General features: G+C 43.4%; 1 protein-coding gene across 7 annotated transcripts in view; it reads right to left on the bottom strand.

The window, feature by feature from the left end:
* The window catches only part of HDAC4 (histone deacetylase 4), a 264,132-nt gene extending 242,330 nt beyond the window's left edge, over nt 1–21,802 (bottom strand). For 5 of the 7 annotated variants that reach the window (XM_076341997.1, XM_076342001.1, XM_076342000.1 and 2 more), the window contains exon 1: nt 21,679–21,802. The gene's annotated coding sequence lies outside the window, so the exon portion shown is untranslated. Of the gene's footprint in view, nt 1–20,597; nt 20,636–21,022; nt 21,087–21,678 lie in introns of those variants that run through there. The other 2 variants (XM_076341998.1, XM_076341999.1) reach the window with 2 other exon arrangements.
* Between the last annotated feature and the right edge of the window lie 1,491 nt (nt 21,803–23,293).

Here is a 23,293-nt window from a genome sequence, read left to right as displayed (position 1 = left end):
ACCCTCCATTTCCAAGTACACAGTATAAAAGTTTCAAAAGAAGGGTGAGGGAAAAAAGTGATCAGAGCTGTGGTACAAATTCCTCATACAGGTGAAGCAGATTATAAGTCTTCAGCCCAGAACAGAGATGACTTAAGGATATTACAGTGATGCAGAATAATGATTAATACAGAGAAGTCACCAATCACTCTGTTTTCCATCTATTTCTTTCAGAGCAAGAAGTTTTTCCCATTCTTTTTCTGGGAGAGAAGTTGGATGGACACAGAAGGGAAGGAATGTATCAGAAAAGATACTTCGGGTGGCAAGCAGAAGCAGAGCATTACATGCTCCTTCTTAGCTGCACTAAGAAACTCTGACTCGGGGTGCTGGAGAAAGCAAAAGTTTTCCTGAATTCCAAAAGCAAATGGACAAACTTCTTAGAAGAGAGGACAAACACCAAGTGCTTCTGCACAAGGCCAGGAAACCCATGAGACAAGTCACTGGATCACAAGAGAGTGTTTCCAAGAAGTGTCACTACATGCACGTCCTGTTGTGAAACACCTCCCAAGGTACATCTTGTTGGATGCTGCTGGAGAACATGGCAATCAAGTACCTTTAAAGACAAAAGCCCACCTATAGGGTCACCAAATCAACTCAACTCTGCTTTGCCCTACACTGATGTGATAGTCCCATCTTGCAAAATACAAAGTTTACTCCATATAACTTTCTATATTGCACTGAAATCACACACCAAACTCGTAATTAGTTTCCACACAAGTGGTGAGTACACCTGCATTCATTAAAGAAAATACTTGAGTGAACTGGCAGGTGGAAGTATCTACATAGCACTTGGGCATCCACATGGAAGAAGAATGGAGAGCAAAATCAGTTTGAGTACCTGAAGCCTTCATTACAGTTAGAACTGTATAACTAATAATTAAACAGAAAACCCAACCTAATACAGCTGTTACAAATAGTTTCTCACCAATACTATACCAGGTATATACATGTCACAGTTAGTACAAATCCAGACTGACCAGTCTAGCCTAGCTAGGGCATCCCATCTTTGCTAAACTTACTGTTTCCATACTCTTACCTTGCAGTAGCAAAACCAGAGGTACCTACCTTTAAGATCAAAAGCTCAACACAATGATTCAAATGTACTAACCATCTAAGAAATACAGAAGCATTACCCAGTACTTCAAGGAATTAAAACACAGTACATTTGTTTAGCAAATGCTGACATTTCAATGCCAGCCATTACAAGTGCTATTCTCACATGACAGCCTAGAGTAGAACAAATACTGTGTTTCCGCCTCTCCCTTAAACTTCCACTTTCAAATACACACTGTGAAGATTTATTGCTTATATGCTCACACTAAACATTTTAGCTTTGTGACAGGTTTTGTATGGTATAATGTCCAGAAAGAGATTCAATCTCTAACCACATTTGTCCTAAGTGTTAAATTACAGTATGTGTACATTAAGACTTCAAGAATAACCAATACCTACTCTGTATTTACACAGTTCCTTCAGGGAAGGTTATAATACATTGCTAGACAGTCCCTGGCAGTTGCTTTTGGAGCAATCCTGCTCTTATTTCAGGCAGTGGCTTGTTAAGCAAGCCTTTGCAATATAAGCAGTGCTATGCATGCACTGAAGTCACCATCAGACATTAAAAGTAAACAAAATGAACAGCCACAAATGGCAAGACACTATTAACTAACTGTGAGCTACTTTATTAACACGGAACTAATCCACAGCTATTCAAAGGTAGCAAGCCTATATAGAAATAATTAATCTAATTACATGTAACAAATTATTAATAAAAATAATCAAGAGAAATTGCTCTCTACAGTTTCATAACCCTTTGCTGCTTATTGTCAAGAAACACTCCACTACTAATGTCCACAGCACGCAGATTCCTTAAGTAAGGCTGCCTTTCCCAGGCTCTTTTCAGTTGTGTTTCCAAGTCAGCTGCTCAAACTGATCTCTGGTGGCAGCCCCTGCACTTTAGTCATATAAATCCAAATGCTGAGACACTAGCCCAAACTGAGAACACAAGAGGACACTGATACTTCAGAAGAAGCAAAGACCTCTTCACCCACTTCAGTGTTAAATTAACACACATCTGCCACTGTTAGAGCTTGCCCCTAGCAGAAGTCTGCAAGTTTTCCTCACTAAGCTTTAAACCATGGGTTACTTGGAAGAATATGCTTTTTGCATATTCTGCACAAAACCCCTCATGGTACCATCTATAGACACTTTTGCAAATCACTGCCTCGATCAACAGTTACAGCTGCTTTGAAAGCTGAAGGTGCCTCCTTCATGTCCTAAAAAGAAAAGCCTTAGATCTTCTGGTGAACACCATGAAACACCTAAAATTTTTGTGGTTCTTCTCCTTCAATGCTAGGAGTACACAAGAGTATTAACATTATTTCTACTTCCACAGATTTCACACCAATAGCAATACTACTGGGAAGCTGAAGAGGGGATCTGCTGATATCTCTTCTATTTTCAGACCTCAACAAGTATTGCTCTCGAAGCAGCACTGCAGGTATCTCAAATACACATAGAAGCAAAAAAACAAGGCTTTGGGAACAACCAAGTGGATGACAACTGGACCTAAATCCTCCGATACGTAATCCAAGACTCTGAACACAACATCATCTTTAGGAGCCCAAGGAAACCTGGAAATACCACCTCATGCTCACTCTGTGGGAGCTCCAATTTAAAGTGGTCAACAGCTTGGAAAAATTTCTTTAGAGTGAAGCAGGAACGCAGCTCGTAGAAGAGCTGCAGGTTCAGAAATGCAACTGACTGTGTGTAAAACCTGGGAATATGTAGATTTGCAGAATTACAGAGCCCTCCTTGACTAGCAGGACTCTGGCAGAGGGTCTGAAAGAGCAGGATGCGTCTGAGCTCGATCCAGTTTCTCAGCAAGAGCAGCAAGAACAAGCAGTCTCACAGATGGATCCGCGTGGGAGGGGGAAAGGATAAAAGTCTGTCTCGGGAGTCTGTTCCAGCTGCTACTGAAGCCTTGGAGGAGCTGGTAGAAATTGGGCAGTTACCTATAAAAATCTACTGTCTTGGCTTTTTCTGAAGCCGCCTTCTTCCCCCATCCCATGTTTTTCCTCCATTCTAGTATTTCTGCATTTGAAAGAGTTCAAATCAGATGGCTGAAAGCAGCGCTTCACAGAAGGTAAATGAATACTGTGAGTTTATGGACAACGTCCATCTCATATCTTCATTCCTTCCTCGTAGATCACCCTAGCTACAATAATTCAGAAGCACAAAAATCAAAGCTCCTTTTAAATACTTGACTGAGAAGTGATAAAAAAATGGTATATTCTTTTTAATCAAAATCCTCCTAACAACATTTTCAGTGCCAGGAAGAGTTTGTGTGACCAGCAGACAGGAAGCTCATCTCACTGACTGAAGCATTCCCATGTGAACTCCAGAAAAGCTGAAGCTTCCTATCGTTGCCTGTGATCTAAACACAACACTTCACCAACATATTAAGATCCTCCCTAATTCATGCAAATTAAAGTTTCAGCAACTTGTAAAAGTATCCCAACATTTTAAAACTTACCACTGTATCACTACACTAAACTCCCATTAAAGCATTTCAGCAGCGCTGAAATCTCTCTACTTTGCTGACATCCGTCTTCAGTGTGCTGTACCAAAGATATTCGCCAAATCCTCTCCCTCCATGCTGCCAGCATAGCAGACACCAAGGGGGAAAAAATCAGATCATAACAAAGTTCACAGACCCAGCCACCATTTTTCTGTAGACTTGCTCAATAATGCAGCTTTCAAACCGAGTCTTATTTTCTTCACCTGCCTGTGCACACACACAGAAACTTCCTTTCTCTTTCAAAACAGTTTGACATAGCCAAAAAAAGGATACCAACACCTTTAGTTTTGGGAAACAACTGAAAACCTTCAGCTTTCCAACCATATTTTCGCTCTAGCTCAGCTTTCTCAGCTGCTAAAAATGAACAACCCACAATTCTTTACCTGGGGTTGTTTTTCAAATCCTCATATATAGGTAGGGAAAGGCAGAGAGAAAAATATCTACCTTTTCTATTCATGTACTTCAGCTGTTACAGCCCACTTCTGAACTTCTTGTTCCTTCTGACAAAGAATCAAAATTACTGGTCACTAGCTGTGCCTAACCCATCTGGTCTACCACCATAAAATAGCTGAGTACATGTGTCATCAATCAATGTTAATTACTTCATTAACTTGGAAAAAGAATATTGACTTTTTTTAAAGAACAAACATTGTTTAAGGTTAGTCTAGTTCTTTTCTTTTTTTTTTTAATTGAATGCTATCTGATTACCAAGAGAAAATAATTTAGTCTGAACACTAAAGTAACCAAAGCACATTAACTCCTGCAATTCTTTTGTCTAGTAAAACATTTCCCCGAGTTTCTTTTGGAAGTGACTACATTGCAATGCTAGTTTTGACCAGCATTAAGTTTAACCAGAAGCTTAATTATGCATGTTCTCAAATACTCAGTGCTCACTGCACGATGTTAACCGCGCTGCCATTCCCACCTACTATCACCGTGCTTTTTAAGTTCTGACCTTTGTCATGCTCTTGGAAGGAAACATGCCTCAAGGTCTCCACAAACAAGTTGCATCATTTTCAAGTGGACATTTAGCCCTCTGCTGTTTGCTGCAAAATAGTGACACAGACAGAGAGATATTACAACAGTTTGTGCATTTTAATCTGCAACATGGACTACCTAAATTTTTTTGGCACACGGAAGAAAAAAGAAAAAAACAAATATTACCATGCTAACAGCACAGACTAAAATCAGTTAAAATTCACACAACTGATGCAAACTTCCCCCTGGACTCTCCCACTGCTTCAGAGGCTGGACTGGCTCTCCCCCTGAAGATCTCAGCCCTGCTCCACACCACCTCCATCTCCCCGTAACCCAGCACACGAGCTCACCTCCCTTCCAGACAGAAGAGTCCCTCTACGCACCCATGCCTGCTCACCGAGCCTCGCCCAGCCACACTCTCCGGGAAGAACCACTTAGCTCAGCTCTCTATTACACTTCTTCACACCCCAGTTAAGTGGCTTAAACACTCATTGTCAACCTTCAAAAAGCTATTTTGTTTGAGGACAACACTGATGCCATTTTTCAAATCTAGATGACACACACCCCCTGCAAAAAACACCTATTAATGCAGACGTATTATGTCACTGGCTGGAACCGACTACCAGCTACCACCATTCACACACACATATCCCCTTTTGCTCCTAAACTCCATCTCCCATGAGTCTGCCCCACAGAAACAGGGCTGTGCTTGCCAATATACACTGCAGGAAAGCGTGCAGACCTCATGTAAGCACCCTCAACTCTGGCTATTGCCCAGATCAGATAACAGCACACCCTCACCCACAAAAGCTAGCATCATGGGATCCAAAGTTTACATTTCTGTATGTTTTATTACTTCTGTCTTACACTAAATGCTAACACTGTTACCAAAACACTGCACTTCCCACAGCAATGCAGTAATCCAGACCCTAGTCCTAATGAACTTGTGGTGTCACTCTTCCATTTCTTCTTTTAACATGCCTCTCTTCCTACAGCCGACAAAGATGCGTTACAGTTTATAACTTGTAGTGCATTATGTATTTGTGTATCTTCTTACTCAAAGGATCTTAACCAGGGCATCACCTAAACACAAATTTTATATATGAGCATAAAGCATACTGCATTGAAAAGAAAAAAATACGTTGCCTTTAAAGTGCAATATAACTTTTTTTTTTTTAATTTGTTGGGAAAACCTTTTCTCCTCTCATCATCAGCATATGAAAAGTGATGCTGACATACACCTGTAAAAGCATGACAGAGCTGGCAGTCAAACACTGAAATTCAGATAGCTTTTAGTACTCCATCAGTTAAGTCAACATTTATTTTTGCCATGTAAAAATCTTTAAACGGTAGCTAGAATTTTCTTCTTTAAATGATACGTGACATGTTAGTTAGCAGTGATTTTTTTCCTTTTGGAAAAACCACCTTTGCTAAAACATGCTACTTTCAGGCTGAGGTTTATCAGACAGGGAATGCACAGCGGGCAGCACTGCCAGCTCCCCACGGACCACTGCCACTGACGGGTGGTGCCTGAAGCATGTGGGATCATCTCCAGGGACACAGGGCAGTCCTGGGCACACTACTCAGTCCCTGGCTCATCTGCCAAAGCTGCTGAGACTTCAAGCACAAGTCTGCTAATAACCGAATGGGCAGCAATCCCCGTGGGAAGTTAAAGTAAATGTATGCCTTTATATTCACAGGGGTTCCAGGTCTTCCACTTGCTCCATTTTTAAATTACAAGTCACAGTCTCGAGCCCCAAACACGGCCAGCATAGAAAATTAACTCAATCACCAGAAAAATGTAAATGCCTGTGTTGTACCCCTCTAAGCAGGGTTAAATTTTTAATGACCAACATCACCCTTTAATAAAAACTAGAATCTTCGGTCAAATATTTCAAGCTTGCAGCTGACAAGCAAGAAAAGCAAGGAAGGAACAACTGATATTACTCATACTTGAGGGGGTTTGGGCTTGGTTTTTATTTATTTGTTTTATAACACCAAAGCAAAAAAGGACAAAACCTTTTAAAGTAGTACTTGCAGGTTACCTGTAGAGAGACAGAGGCCATCAAACTTTTGAGAGTTTACTTACCAGGTGTTGCTTCCAACACCAGGGCTGTTATTTAACTCAGAGTGAAGGAAGAGCTCCATTTACTTCACGATTTACACCACATTTTATATAGCCCATTTTGTCTGTTTGCACAACACGAACACAGCAAGACAAATTGGAATTGTTCCTTGAAGTAAGAAAACTGGATTGTAAAGCCACAAAAACTGGGACATATTTCAAGGACTGATACAGTATCTGCCATGGGTTTTTTTTAAGGTAGGTTTTAAAACACTGTCAGTCACCAGTTAAAAAGACAGACTTCAACTCAGTATCCTCAAGGAAGCCTTACAGCCCTAGCTTAGATATGCAAGGATTCACATGCTGTTAACTTTCTGTGATCTAGATTAAAATTTATACTGCTGTTTATGGCTTTACACACTAAACAGCATAGACACAACATTCTTCCCTGTAAGACATTCCTCTTTCAGGGTAGGAATCAAGCAAAGTAATTTAAACCTGGTTTTGTCCCTCTTCAGCCTTCTCTCTCCAGTTTTAAAACACCATAGCCCAAACTTCAGGGTCTTTTATTCACTCTTCTGGGTTTTGCACCTTTGCATGCTCCTAAATATCCTCCTGAAACCTTCACGTTAACAGTTTCAGCTACCATACCCGGAGGAATTGCTCAGCTTTCAAGATGAGCTGCCACTAGCCACCAAAGCTCTGCTGTGCAGAATCTCCTTTCGCTTTATCACCTGCTACCTGGAATACTCTAAAATAAATGAACAGGAAGGAATACAAGATACTTTCAAAATCTTTGGTTTTGTTGTTTTTAAATGTTAATCTCGATGTATCTTGTATTACCATGAACATAATGATTAATAAGTTACATTATTCCAGAGGAAAAAAAAAAATGGTCTCATCACCAACACCAGCAACCACCGCTACCTAACACTGCGACCCCTTTCTGTAGGAAGTGAGTGAAAACGCAAAGCTAGCTACGGTGCACTACAAAAGACAAATAACTAACTCCTTTGGATTTTAGTGGTCTCTGAAAATTTACATTTCAGCACCAGTTTTAAATTCAAGCAACAGTACACAGCCACTGCAAAGCAAACATGACTTCCTGTTACCTCAAAACACTCTGCATGCAAAGCACACTCCAAGGCTAGGGCGGGGGGAAGGAGATTGTAAGAATTTTTTCCTGAAAAGGAATGGGGAGATAAGATCGAGTGAAAAGGAGCAGAGGCTGCTGACATATCTAGATGCACAGAAGCCAGTAAATATGCAAATAGGCAGCCATTTCTACCAAGAGTGCAAGAAGCCAGTAACATTCAAAAACAACAATTCTTGTAAAATATACTGCATTAAAGCAAGAGGGACCAAGTCCAGCACAGAACTATACAGAACAGTTCCCTTTGACCAAGACAGCCCTACTTCTCATTCAAGGGAACACTGAACAAAGGTTTCTATTCAAATAATGCCTCTGCTTTGAATATCACAGTATTTATGAATCACTTTGGACATTTACCTTTTAGTACTCTAATTTGGAAGTACTATAAAAAAGACTCTACATAAAGCTGTAAACCACCCTGACAAAGCTGCATCAATTACCAGTTACAAACCCTTACCAGGAAAGAGCTTGTTGCCCCGAAGCCACAAACAGCAAGTTTCACACGAGATTTCAGAGAGAGGAGAAAATAAAGGCTGTATTGACCATGCATCCCTGAAGACAGATATTACAGAGCAAGAACTGAAGTTTATGTGACTTGATAGCAGATGATAAACTCAGGAGAGCTGTTTCAAAAAGGCAATACTTGGACATCCATCTGTTGTCCTTGAAGTTCTGAGAGACACACCAAGCAGAAATATAAATAAAAATATGAAATACATAAATGATTTATTTTTATATATATGAAAAATATATATGTGAAATATATACATATGAAAACACCAGAGCCAAAGAAAGCATTTCTTTTTATTTTCACTTTATTTTCTCTGCCTGCCACCTCTGAACCAGAGACACAAGCTCAAAGGCCAGTTTTGGATATAGCCCGAGACATGCATTTTGCACATTTATAAGCAAGAGTGAAAGCAGCTCTTCCCTACTATGGCAGGGGCTGAACTCAGCTTCAGTAACATTTCATTCAATGAGCCTGTTTCCTAAAAGAGGAAAAAAAAGTACTCCAACTACTTGACAGTCCTTGGCTTCTCTTCTGAGACAAAGTACACGGGGAAGTCAGCTACCTAACGAGCACGGAGAACTTCAGCAATTGCCAGCATCAAAAAATAAGTACATACAGAAGCTAGGAAGATTAAAAAAAAAAAAACAAAAAAACAGACCTTTCCAGGCTGAATAAGCCTACCACATATGGCACAATACAACAGAAACAATTTACCGAGAAATGTAAGCCACTGCAGAGAGATTAAAGCAACCTACAACTTTTCAAAAGCATGACCTGTAGCCAGCAGTGAGGATTCAGGTATTGCCACTTGCAGGAAACCATCTCTACATCTCTCCATACCTGTGGTAAACATAACAGATAGCTCAGCAAAACTCACAGCACTGAAGATCCTGAAGAAAAGTTATGACAAAGCATGTTTGCTGACAGGGAGGCTAAATGGAAACACGGAAAGGGTTCGTGAGGGCCTGCTCTAGGAGAGAAGAGCCACACAAAGAGGAGGGGAAGAGACAAGCGATTGCAAAACACCAGACCGTGAAACATCTGTGCTCAATACGTGCTCGTTCCATCACAGTCACCCCAAGCACTGCACTGGAAGCTAATTCCCTACTGCCCAGAAAGCACCCGGTGACATGGCTTGCAGTCTTCCTCATTTAGTAGTCCTGCAGCTGCAGGAAAACATTAGTATCTTCTCCTATGTTTGCTTGAATTTCACACCCACACTTGTTGGTTGGCTACAGCATATGCTCAGAATTCAGTTATCTGTATTCAGAGGCTGAGATAATTTAGATTTTCATTGCCAGTGTTAAGAACGAGCCTCAGAGCTATACACTGAGGCCCTGGAACTTAAATATATGATAACACTGTAAATAAAAGGCAACAAATTCCTTAAGGAAAACCTTTTCGCATGCCAGATCAGTTCCCAATAGTAACTGCTCTGCTTTGACAAGAGATAAATATTTACAGTCTAGAACAGAGAACACCTTGTGTTGCAACACTAGGAATGCAAGCCTCATCAGTCCCCAGCATACTTAAGAGGTTATTTTGATTTTTTTTTTTTTTTTTGTAAATCTGAGTACTTGGAGGCACACACATTAGTCTGCTCATTTACACCACCAAAACGAAAAACCGAAGGTAGTCATACAGAGAAATTGTCAAACATACTGAATCCGGAACAGATTTTCACAAAAGGAGACCTCATCCCCCAGGGAATGTAGACAGTTTACAGCAAAAGTCTAAATTATTGCCAAGAATATGCTGCCTTTTTTTTTTCTTTTATTTAAATATAGTCTAACTTGTTCCTCTTAAAAGTTGCTCTAGTGAATGTAGACATTGAAGATTTTTCTTACTGGGGCAAAAAGGCAGCAAGGAGGATCAGATGTCCATATCAAACTCCTCGGACTGAGGGGGTACCACACTGGGAATACTCTTTGAAGAGGAAAGAGAAAGCTCAGGCTCTAGTTTGTTAGGCTACCTCTCAGCTTCCAGCCTGCCTCTCAACCGCCTGGCTTGATCAGCTCCTTCCAGCAAAGGAAAGAATGTGGGGAATGTCATTCATAATGGCACTTGGGAAGACCTAGGAATTGAAAGTATACAATAACTGGATATCCTTCTCATGAGGAGGAGTGATAAGCCCCATGCAAAGAAGATGCTCTCATTTCTAGCATTAGACAACCGTGTCTCAAGTTGCTTGGGTTATCTGCGATTTTAAATGAGGTAAATACCTAATTAAACAGGAATGGAATTTTTTTTTTTTTTTTATACTGTCTGTGCAGTCCTAACTGCAATTTCTAACAGGACCTGCACAAGGACAGCCTGGTTTAGCTGTTACACTCCAGGTATGAAATTCTGGAGTGTAATATTCCTCACCCAACTGCTCTTTGGGCTTTTATGGCACATACCCTTTGAAGTGCGGCAGTCTGGCCGCCAGTAGGCTTACGGAAGAGTTCGATGTCTATCTCAGAGTCTCAGTTTTCTTACTTCCTTCTCCTCTTACAATGGAATTATTACCTTGTGCAAAACTTTCCTGCCTTGACCTCACTCACGCCATGGTCAGCATTACTCTGTGATACCGTCTCCACAATCAGTCAAACGCTCTGCCTTATGTTCTGTGCACAAGTTCTTCATTTGCTCCCCTGCTTTTAACATCCCTGTACATCAGTTTATTTTTAGACCAGCATTTTTATAGCAAAGACCAGAAGCAGCACACTTTCAGTGCCAAACTGAATTCAGCTGAGATTTCTAATACAGTCAATAATTGACATAAGGACACTTTAGTCTGATGGTCATAGAAAATAGGTAGTAGCTACATGTCTGCCATCCAGTACCACTGTCAACCCCTGGGCACTCACTGCAGCGCTCTCCCAACTACCCCACACCACTGCCCCCAGGCTACCAGCCAGTTCACAAAGGTCAGCCCAATATTGCCCAAAAAGGATTCATACCATTCACTTCTCCATCAAAAGAATGGATCGTGCTTTGTTTTTTCATGTGTGTGCAAGCTTTCTGCACTGAGAATGATTTGACCCCCCTCCCCCCAAAAAGAACACCAGCTATCTTTACACTTGCAGTGCCATGAACCACACACAAGAATCAGATTCATTAGGTACCACCACCACCTGTTTCTGTTTACAAAGCATAACCTAGTACCGGAAACATCAGCAGAAGATATCCACATACAGCCACAGAGGTGAACAAGACCATGTAATCTGTATATAAATCCACCCAAAACCAGCATGGATTGCTCATAAAATTGCATAGTAAAAGTCGTTTCTATTTTCAACGATTCACAGTATGTGCTTATGAACAAGATTTCAACTTACAAGACTATCTTCTTCAAGCTATACTGTAGCCAATAACAGAGCTACGCTTTGCCCTGAAATCACATCAACACGTACATCAACATAAGCCTTTTTGTCTACTGATCCAGAAGTATCTAGCCCTTCTGCATTATGCTAGGTTTCATAATTTATAATGTAAAAACTCAGATTACCGTTCTCTCTCACAAATTCATAGTTTTTGCGGAGCTTCAAGCAAGAAGTTTTTTTTGAAATGCTAAGATTTCATCCACAATTATGATTAAGCCCATCATCAAATGCTCCATTCAAGGCACTGGGAGCAGATGAGGCAGCAGCCTGTCTTCCGTGCAGTGCATAGCACTGACTTCCATACAGGGATAAAGAAAAGCCCAATAGAAAGATAGGCAAGTACAGCCCCCAACGAAGAATTTGATACCTGCCATGTGCAATCAGAATAAATACCCTGCTGTTCACTTCTAGTCCTCTCCCTCCTCCTTTGATCATGCTTCCAGGCTAAAAATCCCGTAAGAGGCAGTCTTCACTCAGATGCATCCTTCAGCCTCTACCAGGATCTGACAGCAGGTAAGAGTTGGGGAAAATAAATGAGTAAATAAAATTTTCTCCCAACCAAAGCATTGCCATTAGATTCAAACAGAAAAGCAGTCTTGGGTAGGAAAAGTGCACAACAGAATCCATATGGAAAATAATTTATTTTAGGAGGCTCATTTACACCAAGTAGGTGAGGAAAAACCAAAATGCAAATGCAGATCACGGTAGCCAATTTCTGTTCCAGTCCACTGGAAGGATCGGTTACTCAGCAGGGTATCTAAGACTAGATTCAAACATACCTGACTGCATGTGGCCTCTTCATCTTGCTTTCCCTTCCTCATCAGCACAGAATGAAGACAATACACAAAGTCTTGAGCGTACTCACTACCAAACACATCTGGGCCTTGCTTCATCACACTGCCACTGAGTAAGAGCAGCAGCAACAGAACTAAACTTGGAGAACTTCAGTTAATTTGTGACAGTAATCGCCACCTACAGCAGAGGTGAAGTTTACAGAAATCCAGGGATTGGTTTGTTGGCTAACAGCAGAAAACAACAACAACAGACCAGGCTTTCTGCTTTGCACATGGAGCAGGAAAGGGCTATGCTTAGCACCAACCCAACAAAGATCCTGCTAGCGTCATAGGGAGCCATTTCTTTCACTGCCCCTGAAGATGCTACAGCAGCACAAACCACACTCAGAAACTACACTGTCTCCCTGGGAAGGCAGCAGGAAACTGCACCTTACTGCTTTCTTGCCCTCTCCAGTTTTATAAAAGGTGCCATCATTCATCTCCAACAAGACCTCCACAAGAAACATGACCCGGTATCTTCTGAGATATTCCAGAAAGATGCCTGTGTTCCCTTTTTCCCCAACTGTCTAAAGAAACAAGGCAGGCTTCTCAGCAGGGTGTACATCCTGCTGCGCTGCAAGAGTCCAACCTCTGTTTCAGAGTCCTGCTACCTTGTTCATACCATGACTTGGAGAAGTCCCCTCCAAAGTCAGCCAAAGCACTAGGTACAGCAACTTTTTTTAAAGTCTGTGATGGCTGGAGAAGCAACTCTGTTTATGTTTGAAGAAACCAGTTCCACCTATGCAGTGCTCTAAAATACAATCCAGCCTGCAGGAAAGCTCAGTTTTACCTACAAATTCTCCTTCTAGTACCCCTCTTGCCTGACTGCACCACAGGTCTTCTCTTTCCACTCGTCCTTGGGAATTAAGATAACCTTTACATTCTTAGTTGTTTGCAATTTGAGCCACTGCATTCAAAGTCAAGGCCAATAGCCCATCTTCCATCTCATCCTACCTCTTCCAAATTAGCCAATATTCACAAATACCTGCCCCAATAGAACTGCATTTCCAGAGTGGAGACTTTCCCCTTCTTGCCGCCACAATCGCACCCTTCTCTGAGCTACCAAGCTCTCAAGGTTAAAACTCACAGACTATCCCTTTTTTCAGAATCCTCAGCATTTTAAAAGGGTTAATGATGCAACTTTTCTTCACTTGATTTAACACTTCGCTTCCATGCACATTATTTGAGCAGAACAGCAAATCTTAAAGCTCAACGTTTTATATGAACCTGTGGCAGGCCAGTTTTTTGCTCATCACAAGAATTACCTGTATTCGGGATTTTAACAGAATCCGGAACAAACACTAACAAAAACTAGATAACTATGGCTCCCATTGGGAAAACTAACTTTCCTAATACAATACTCCCTTTCTTAATACTTGTTGGGAACAGAATACAACAGAATTAATTCATTGTTCCAGGCTTACATTTTGGATCCTTTTCTTGGAGCAATGCACACGAGACAGAAACTTTTGTCAGCACAACACCAGAACTAACTTGAACATTTTCCTACCGAGCAAACATAACATAAGCTTTTCCTATTAGCATATTAGGAAAATGCAACACAGTAGAAGTATGTTAACTGACTAGAGATAACTGTGAAAGTTACAGGTTTTCACTGAAGTAAAACAAAAACTCAAACGGGAAGACAACTTGGAAAACACTGGGGGAAAGGGGAACAGAGTAATGTGCTCATCTACTGTTAATCCTGAAGAGCAAATTTGAATAACTGCTTATTCAACATGAAATGCTCAAAGACATTAGTGCGGATGCAGCTGTGATGCTACACCTTCCTACCAGTGTCCTCACACACAATCGCAGAGAGGACAAAGCAGCACCAATTCAGGCAAGTACAACACCCTGCAAAATCTTACACACCAGTTACTAGTGACAGGCCGGTTGTGAATAACTGCTATGTCTCAAATTTAAGTTAATGCAAATTATATCAGCAAACTAATGCTATCGTGCGCATTTGACAAATGAAATTTGATTTTACATAGAACAAGTCACAGTACACTAATGTTCACAGAATTTAACAGTAATTAAGTCTTACTGACAGACACCTCATTAAAGCACCAGTTCTTCAGAAAAATTAATAAAGTGAATTATTTCCTACATGTGAAATATCAAAATTCTTCACGACTCATAAAAGATAAATGGAGTTAATTCAATTGGATGTCAGTGTTCACCAGAATGAGTGACATGCTTATAAAGGTCATTTAAAACAATACATTGCCATGCTGCTAGCGCCCAATCTGAGATGTTAATCTCCTATACATTATTTTATCCTATGATTGCAAAAAACAAAAGCCTTACAATTCTTAATCCAACAGCTTACTGGCTTGTTATAAAATGTACAGATGCAAATACCCAGGAAAGGCCTACAGGAGATCAAACTTGAAAGAAAACAAGAGAGTGAACAGAGCAACAAACCCAGACGTGACAGCCAGATTGTATCCACGGCAGGGTCTTCAATCTGCCATTTCAGCAAGTCACATCTGCAACACAGACAGCTGAAAAACTTGCCGAATGTTTTCCTAGACATCATCACCTCATGGGCAACACGCTGCCACAGCAACACTTTGTCATATCCTATGGATTTGTCCAAACTATTGTAATGATGCCCAAAGACAGGAGCTCTTCCTTCCTCTGACCTTGGATAAGCCACATTAGCTGCACACATCACCTTCAGGCTCTAGCTCCTCCCAGCACCTCTCTGGCTTCTTTCTAGTCCTCAATCAAACTAAATGGCTGTCCCGCAGGGCTCTTAGGGTTAAAAAAAAAAAAACATTAACAAAACATTAACAAAACTGAATCTTGACCAAACTAGAAAGAGGTTTCTTATTAGCCCAAGATCCAATTTCAAATTGCAACTTCTTGGTTTTTAAATACTTCTTGTATGAGGAACAAAGGTTCAATCATTTGATGAGGGCAGACGGCTAAGTGGGCCCGCGACCGCAAGTCAACACACATTCCTCTGCACTAGTAGATGGCAGTTTGAAGCAGATTTTAATAAAACTTTTCTGAGGTAATATCCAGTAGGAAGACATGAAGGAAAAAAAAAATGAAGTTGATCAAGATGTGTCTAGTAATGAATGCCATGAAAAAAAGACCGAATTTTTATAGAGGAAGGCCAAGCTGTAATTCCTTGCAAAGGGAAAACCACAGAAGTTTTCCAAGAGATTTCACAGCCCTTTCCTAATTGTTTCCCTTTTCAACATCATTATGCAACCTCTGTGTGCTTTCCTGCTGCTCTACATCCCTTCTTTTACCCATTTCCCCTCCCCCCCAACTTCTTTTAAATTTTGGGAGGCAGCTCCTTTAACATGGCCAGAAATATTTGTCTCTTCTCCTCCCCTCAGTTTAAATTGCCCAAGTCCTTCCAGTGAAGAAGCATTGCCCAAAATCTGCTTGCTATTCAAGCAGTCCTGGCAATGACAAGCATCACTTCATGAATCATCTGTTACATATTGCCTTATCAACATGGTCCACTGCAGGATAAAGTAAACCTGGCCCACTTCAGTTTTCTGCATAACACAATCAAAATGCAAGTGGCATTAATTACTAGAGTGGTCTGAGGAGTTCCCTCATCCAAGGACTCGAATATAGAGACAATATATGTAAGAGACAATCTAAATCGCATCAGAATGCTAAGATGCATTTCCTCCCCCACCACGCACAGCTTTTACTTTAATTTTTTAGAAGACTATTTATCCCTTTTACTAGGTAACAATATTGCCACGTTTCTAGTTATTAAAGCAGACAGCCTTAGCGTGTTTAAGCTGAGAAACAGCAGAAAATTTGAGGCAAAACCACATATGTTCATGGGTTTCCCCCCTGCCCCTACCCAGACCTCTGAGATCAGCAAGCAAGCTGAGGAGAACCAGGTTCCTTTCATTGCTTTGGTATGCTTGGACCTGGGGAACCTGGAAGCAAAGGTAAATGAAAACAGAAGCTATCTATTAGGGAGGTGGACTCAAAACTGAAAAGCAATTTTGAATTCAGTGACAAGACACATCCTGTCAGCTTCACTGTCCAGTAACCCATGCTTTTACAAAAGCACAAACTCAAATGATTCCAGCAGGAGTCTGATAAAATTTAAACCCAATGGCTGGCCTTGTAGACTGGGTAGCAGGATTGAAAAAGATCACAGAAAAACAATGGGATAACTGGAAACAAGCTAAAGGTAAACTGGAAGAGCAATGAAGTAGAAAATGACACCACCAAAGAAGCCAGCATGAAGAGTTAAGAATACTTGGCAAATATTTAATGAATGCCGTTACCAGTGTCCAAATAACATGTTCAATTAATATTTCTTTGTGGTTTGTGACAAGCTTTGCTGTTTGAACTGGCTAGCAACAGATCCTATTCAGCAAATAAACTATTCTGGTAATATTATCGTGTGTACTCAACCATAGATGCAAGACAAGTAAAAATATGGTCCCAAGGGTTTGGGATTTTGTATTATACATATATATACACACGCACAATGCCAAGGAGTATCTTTTTCTGCTAAATACAAATACACACAATGCTAAGGAGTGTAACACAATCACTTCTTTAACTGGAAGAGGTCACCAAAGAAACATTTTAACCCCAAGATTAAGCTGGCACAGCTGGGCAGTGAGCATTCAGGTTTTCAAACCCTGAAGAGAACATCACCTTAGCACACACTTATGCCACTTAACCCAGACAGCCGCATGCTACCCTTGAGAAAATACAAGGACAACTAGTTACTGAGACCTTACAAAGGTATGGCATGGCATACAAGCATTAGAGGAACGCTTCAAGCAACCAAAAGTGCCAAAAATGAAGACAGTAGTCTTTCAGTGGAGCATGCCCAATATTGAAGAACATAAACACCTCACATTAAATTGTCAGTTTGCCCTCCTTAAGGTAAGGCTGCGCAACAAGTTTTAAGAGACGCAACATACTAACTCCTTTTAGCAAAAGTCATTTGATAAACACATTTGTGAGCAATTCATTGTAAAAGCTCTTGCCCATTCTCAGCTCTGGAAGATGAAAGAAATTTGGCCTAGAATATTTGACTCTATCACATACTATGTATTTGGTGGCAAGTTTTTGTCTCAACGCTTCATTTTCAATGTGTTTGGGCACATTCATGTATATAGTCTGTAGCTTTCTCAGATCTGAAACCTCCAAATGATCCTAGAGGGCAAGTTTCAGGCATTGCACCAAGTTTCTGAGTCACAGATACACCTTAATACAGCTTTAAAAACTCTATTCCCCAGAAAGCACAAAGCCATTTCAAAGAGAGATTAAGAGGGCAATCTAATCTAAAACTATGGACTCCTGCTCAATTTTAACCTTTATTTTTTATCATGTCCTACTCCTCGCCCTTGCAGTTCGACATGTGATTTAGGGTTGAAGACTGAGATCAACTCCACCTTTCCAGCAGTCTATAAACAGCCAGCTCCTGTGCTTCCACATCTGCCCATAGTAAAAGGCAAAGAGAAAAACAAGCACTCACCATGGGAGCAGAAAGCCACACTTGCCAAAGCTGCTGCTTTTGAGGGATGTGCAAGCCATGTGGCAAGCAAACTATCTGCTCATGGTGAAAGCAGAAAGACATGACAGGTTGGACAGAGCTTCCTTCCAAAACCACCCGTAATCTAACACAGGTCCATGGGACCTGCAAACCTTTTCCAATCCAGATACTCCAAGAGTTCAGGAGGCAGCCTGGAGTTCAAGCCCTCGAAGATCTGGCCAAAATGCATTTCTTCAAGACACCCCACTGCAATCTGCATCCACTTAACTATCTCTTATCAGCTCCTGTTACTAGGTAATTTCTTCAGAAGTTCGGAAGTTCATCAATCTGCAGGTGTCTATAAACACACCACTCCTAGTTAAAAAAACCCCTCATTTTAAGTGCATTGTTGATTTTCCCTTTTCTGCATTAATGGGATGCTGCCCATTAATGGCATTTCTGCATAGCAAAGCAGAAAGTTGCATCTTGACCAATACAAAGATTAACATACGCAAGAAACTACTTTTTCTGTTTTATTCTTTTTGCTAGCAAGTCACCATCAAACTAACTTCCACTAAGGAGTTCATCTGCATCGCGCATCAGGACCTTGGTGTCCTGAACCTGCTATCTCCTAACCTGGGGCTGATGGACACTCGCTCCCTGGACTTCTCAAGAACTTCACTGCTTTCTCTTGGTGCTGACCACAAGTTCAGTAGTTCATGCCTGCCAGTTTTCTTCTGCTTCAGGAGAGTCTGTTAGAGATTGCACTACACAAACACAGACTGCTCAACAAACATTTCCTCCCAAAGGAATAAAAGCTTTCATGCTGTACATATGCTTTTCTTTCATGCCTTCATCCCATTAAGTAAATGACAAATTCCTCTGGTATTCTGAGGTAATTTTCAAAATGCATTTCATGCATTTTCTGATCTGTCCACTTTCTAAAGCCAGGTCCTGAAGCAGAACTAAAGAAATTATAGGATGGCAAAGTTAAATTTTAAAGATTTAAAGATTTTTGGATTTTTTTTCCCCTAAGTTCAGACAACCAAGGGCACAGCTTAATATCAGCAACAGAAATCTGTCAGATGCGCATGCTATAACATGCCATCTAAATATGAAGAAAAGTATATAATCCTGGAAAGCCATGACTTACACATTTTGCTTTACACAGAAAATCTGCAGTTGCTAAAACTTACTCCTTCTAACTGGGTGGCATTTTACATTTCCAAATGTAATTGAGTGAACACGTTGCCGTGGTTACAATAGGATTCTGCAATAACTTTGTTGCCTTGTAATTGCTGTATATTTGTATACAAGCAACTCAGCTTTCTTAATTCAATGCCCTCTTAACTCTTTCAGAGAGGGTGCGAAGTGACAACAGCAGCTTTTAGGCTGAAAACTCCATACAGCGGTGGTGGAAACATCAGAAACGATTAAAACTCAGTGCCGCGACAGACCACATTACAGAAAAAAAAAAAGAAACCTTGCCAAGAACCAGATTATTATATAAACTTCAGAACTCCTTAGCTTTTAAAAATGTTGACATTAAAAAAAGTCCAATTCAGATAATTAACTCCAGGTAGCTTTTGGCAACAACCGAAAGCACTTTGACGGCAGCGAATACAGCACAAGTCCCATTTATTGACAGTACATAATACCAGTAAATCAAAATGCATTGGCAGGGAGATTATTCACTCAACGGTGAAATTCACTGTAGCACGGAGGGCCAAAATAATACTTGCTCCATCTCTTCAGTCTCAAATACAGCTGCTGGAAATAAGCATGAAATAAAGCTGCCTGGATATCCCTGTTGAGAAGAAACGGAAAACACCCGAGAGCACCTATACCCAGCTCCACCAGCCTGAGCTGCATGCCCCATCCCAGATTTACAAGAGATTTTCACATCCCGAATCCACCCACACCTTTCCAACACAGATCCCACTTCTTAGTAATATTTTTAGACCTGTAATCCAGTCTGGAATATCAGGCAAGCCTGTAACATGAAATCTGCTCTTATGGCTGGAAAACAAGCGTTTGCGGTGACAAGCCTAATTTATGCAAATCTTCCGAAGCAGGCTATTGACAAGCAAACAACAACCAAAAAAAAAACCTTGCACTATCATGAAATGCGTGCACAAAACAATTACGCAAGTGTTTTGAATAAAGGGCAGGTTTACTTCCCTTTAAATGGTACGCTCACCGAGCTATAATGTCAAATAATTGTTATGTAAATACGTTTGCTTGCTTAAGATGTCATGCTGCGTTCGCCACGCCACAAACACTCAAAAGATAACATTTAAGGAGCCGAGGGATTGCACAGCATCTTTCCTGATAAATTCCTGCAGCAAAACCCACACACAACTGCTCAACAACACTTCCCTTCGTGATCCTCTGAAGGCATTATAAGCTTTTTTTTTTGTTAATTTATCATTGCACAAACCAACACTTCACATTTCAGAGCGGCACACGCGCTTTATTCACCACCAGCTCCCCAAAATACGCATTTTGGGGGGAGAAGCCGCAGCCAGTGGCTGAGGACCGAGCCCTGCCTCGGCTTCGATCTGTCATTTTCCCTTGCAACCCAACATTACCTCAGGACCTCCAAAAAGCGCGGTGATGATGAGGAGAATACCCCTTGTTTTCTCCTCCTAGCCATTTTTAATGATTTTCTTGAGGGGGTTGGTGCCCCAGGGGCCGGGGCAACCTCCTTGGCCCAGCCTGGGAGCCGCTGCCCCGGCAAGCGGCGTCGGGCCCGGCGTGAGGCGCGTTCCGGCGGGGAGCCCGGCGGGGCCGCGGGCGGAGCCGGCCCCGACAGAAACTTTCCCCAAGTCCCGCGTTATTCCCGGGGCGGGTAAGAACCGACCCCGGGCCGCGGCCCGCTCGGCGCCGCAGGGCCCCGCCGCGGGCGTCGCCCCCGCCGCAGGGCCGCCGCGCCCGCCCCGCCGCACTGGCTAGCGCCCCCGCCCCACCGCCCTCTGGCCCACGCCCTCGGCCGGCCGCCGCCCGTGGAACTCACCGCTGCCCACATCGCTCCCCGCCGAGCCCCGCGCAGCACCGAGGCGGCGGCGGCGCTGCTCGCCGGGGGGGGGGGGGGGGGGGGGGGGGGGGGGGGGGGGGCGGGGCTGTGACTGCCCAGGAGGGGAGGGGCGGGGAGGGGCGGGGCCAGCGAGGGAGGGGGCGGGGCTTGCGGCACCGCCGGCCCCACCCGCCTCATTCACAAAAACGCGAGCGGCGGGGAGGCCCGGCGCGCCGAATAGGCGGGAGCGCCGCCCGCCACGCCCACCGCGCCGCTACGCCCATGCCGAGTGCTGGCGCGCGAAGGCCCCGCCCCGCCAAGCCCGCCGCCCAATCAGCGCGCGGCAGGAGCCGCCGAGCGGCTCAAATCCACCCGCCACTGCCGCACGGGCGAATCCGATTGGCGCCGGGAGCCGCCCATCACCTCCCCCTCCGGAACCCTCCGCGCTTCACGGTCGGAGCACAGCGGAAAAACAGCCGCGCGCCGCCGATCCCTTTAAGAACCCGGCGGCCGGGGAGGCTCCCCCGCAATTAAAAGTCGGCGGGCAGAAAAGCGCGCGGCCTTAAAGGGGCCGCGCCGCGGCCAGCCGGGCGCAGCGGCGGGGGCGGCGCGGCGCGGCGGGGGGAGGCGGCGGCGGCGGGGCGCCGCGTACTGACCTGGGTGGCGGCGGACGAGGCGGTGAAGCTGTGCGGCGATGGCCCCGGCGCGGACACCGCGGCGCGCGCGCCACCAACGGACTCAGCCCGTGACGGGATCCGCCATCTTGGAATTTTTAGATGGAGAGTCACGTGGTGCGACCATTTTTCCCCCCGGCCAATCAGGAAACGCGGTTTATTTATAGCCACAGCTCCCTTTTTTCTCCCCCCCCCCCCCCCATCCCATCCTGACGGGGGGGAAAGGAATCGATTAGGCCACGCCCTGCCCCCCCCCCGGCCCCGCCTCGTGGCGCGCGGCCCATCGCAGAGGCGGCGGCGCGGCCCCGGGGGGCTCAGGCCGGTGTCCGCCATGGCTTCGGCGGGCCCGCAGCCCCTCAGGGAGCGGCGGAGAAGCCCAGCCCGTGGCGGGGCAGCCGGCCTCGGAGGCGGGACGGGAGCCCGGAGCGGGGTTTGGGTCTTCGAGGCCGGCTGCCCGCGGGCGGGCCGGGCCCCGCCCCCTCAGCCTTGGAGGCCCAGGCAGGCTGGGTCCCCTCAGTCGCCAGCTCGAGCGCAGCATCCGCATCTCGCCTCCGCATCTCGCCTCCGCGCCAGAACGCGACTTGGCGGCTGTCTGTACAAACGGCCGGCGGGGAGACGGGGCTGTGGCGGAGCGTTTGCTTCGCGCCATCCCCTCCCATCTGGTGGCTGTGTCCGCAGCCCGGCGCCGCGTGGCCGAGGACAAGCAGCACGTGCCTAAGGACCGGCATGAAGCGAGGAGACCTCCACGCAGTGCTGGGCAGCTGTCTCTAGAAAGTCACGCGAGTGCGGCAAGCTCCGCTTTTCTCCCCCGTCTCTCCTTGACCCACTGTTGCCTATAGTTTCCTCCACAGTTCCATCTGTATCTGCTAAGAGGTGGAAATGTAACGGAAAGAAAAACTCAAATCCAGATTAATTTGGCTATGGGAAACGTGAGGTGGAGGACAGAACTAATAGAGAAACAACTGTGGTGATGCATTCCTTTGAAGTTAATTCTTCCACCTGTAACAAGAAATGTTATGCTGCTTTTGTCTTCTTTCCTTAGTAGTTTGACATATCTGAAACTATGGATTTTTGATTCTCAGGATACTAATGGAGATGGATTAACTAGAAATACCATAGAAAATGCAAGCCATAGTAGATATATATAGTATTTTAATAGAATATGAAACATTTTTGTCAGTTTTCTGCATTCAAGATCCCACTCCTGAAGTGTGTTTTTCTTTTATCTATCAAGTATTGTCTATAAAAAATGGCTGCTGAGTACACTGCTTTTACTAGCAAACAGCTGAATCAAGATATAAAAAATGAAAAGGGGAGAGCATAGTTCAAAATCTTAATAAATCCTTGCCTGAATTACCAAGAGTAAAAAAAAAAAAAAAGGAATTGTTCAGCATAGTTACCTCTACCCATGTTTTCCTAGCAACCATTCAACATTTAATTGATTTTTCTATTATTTTCTAAAGAATTACCCTATTGAACTGTCAAGTCTTCTCTAGCTGCAGTTTTTTGCTTGGCCAAGCCCATGGCTGGCACAACTTTCATTTCACTCGCATTTTATTGTTTTACCTTTGACCAGCACAATGCCTGAAACTGAGAA

The sequence above is a fragment of the Aptenodytes patagonicus genome, chromosome 6 (genome assembly GCF_965638725.1).
Source record: "Aptenodytes patagonicus chromosome 6, bAptPat1.pri.cur, whole genome shotgun sequence".
Lineage (NCBI taxonomy): Eukaryota > Metazoa > Chordata > Aves > Sphenisciformes > Spheniscidae > Aptenodytes > Aptenodytes patagonicus.
This window is presented reverse-complemented; position numbering and strand designations above follow the sequence as displayed.